This window comes from Colobus angolensis, unplaced genomic scaffold (assembly GCF_000951035.1).
Source record: "Colobus angolensis palliatus isolate OR3802 unplaced genomic scaffold, Cang.pa_1.0 Scaffold93, whole genome shotgun sequence".
Taxonomy (NCBI): Eukaryota; Metazoa; Chordata; class Mammalia; order Primates; family Cercopithecidae; genus Colobus; species Colobus angolensis.
The window spans coordinates 2,045,214-2,046,444 of NW_012123265.1; positions in this window are offsets into that span (position 1 = coordinate 2,045,214).

The following is a 1,231-nucleotide window of genomic DNA, read 5'->3' on the forward strand; positions in this document are numbered from 1 at the left end:
AGTCCCAGCTACTTGGGAGGCTGAGGCAGGAGAATGGCGTGAACCCGGGAGGTGGTCCTTGCAGTGAGCTGAGATCTGACCACTGCACTCCAGCCTGGGTGACAAAGCAAGACTCTGTCTCAAAAAAAAAAAAAAGAAAAAAAGAAAATCCAATTTCCCCTGAGAAAGAGAAAGAGCTGGAGTCCTTAAAAATTAACTGCCTGTTTTTCTGCGGCTAGTGAGCCTTATCTCTCCTCCCTTCCCAGGCATTATGAAGACCCCGTTTCCCTAGCTGTGCAGTTGCAAGGTCAACTAGACAGATAAACTCAAGTCATAAAACATGCTTCTCCTTGAAAAGTAAGAAATGATGTAATGCATGTCTCAATTAATTTAATAACGGGCTTTGTTTCTTGCTTCTGTAATATGCTTCCCCCCGCAAAGATCTCCCCCTGCCCCACAAAATGCTTAAAAGGTAACTTAACTCTTTGTTCAGGGCTCAGTCCTTCGGATTTTAATCCGACTGGGCCGGTGCACCTAAATAATTAATAAGTATCCTCCTGAACCCCATTGGTCTCTCTGATTCCTTAAAATCACTCTATACCTCAGCCTCCCAAATAGCTAAGTCTACACGCACGCACCACCATGCCTGACTTGCTTATTTATTTATGTATTTTGAAACGGAGTTTTGCTCTTGTTTTCCAGGCTGGAGTACAATTGCATGATCTCAGCTCACTGCAACGTCTGCCTCCCGGGTTCAAGCGATTCTCCTGCCTCAGCCTCCCAAAGTGCTGGGATTACAGGTGTGAGCTATCGCGCCTGGCCTAATTTTGTATTTTTAGTAGAGAGAGGGTTTCTTCATGTTGGTTAGGCTGCTCTCAAATTCTCCTCAACCTCAGGTGATCCGCCAGCCTCAGCCTCCCAAAGTGCTGGGATTACAGGCCTGAGCCACCACGCCTGGCCTATTTGTTGAGACAGGGCCTTAAGTGATCCTCCCACCTCAGCCTTCCAAGGTGCTGGGATTACAGGCATGGACCACTGCGCTGGGCCATAAGCCTCATTTTTCCTTTTCTTTTTCTTTTTTTTTTTTTTGAAATGGAGTTTTACTCTTGTTCAGGCTAGAGTGCAGTGACACGATCTTGCCTCACCGTAACCTCTGCCTTCCAGGTTCAAGCAATTCTCCTGCCTCAGCCTCCTGAGTAGCTGGGATTACAGGCATGCACCACCACACCCAGCTAATTTTTTGTATTTTTAG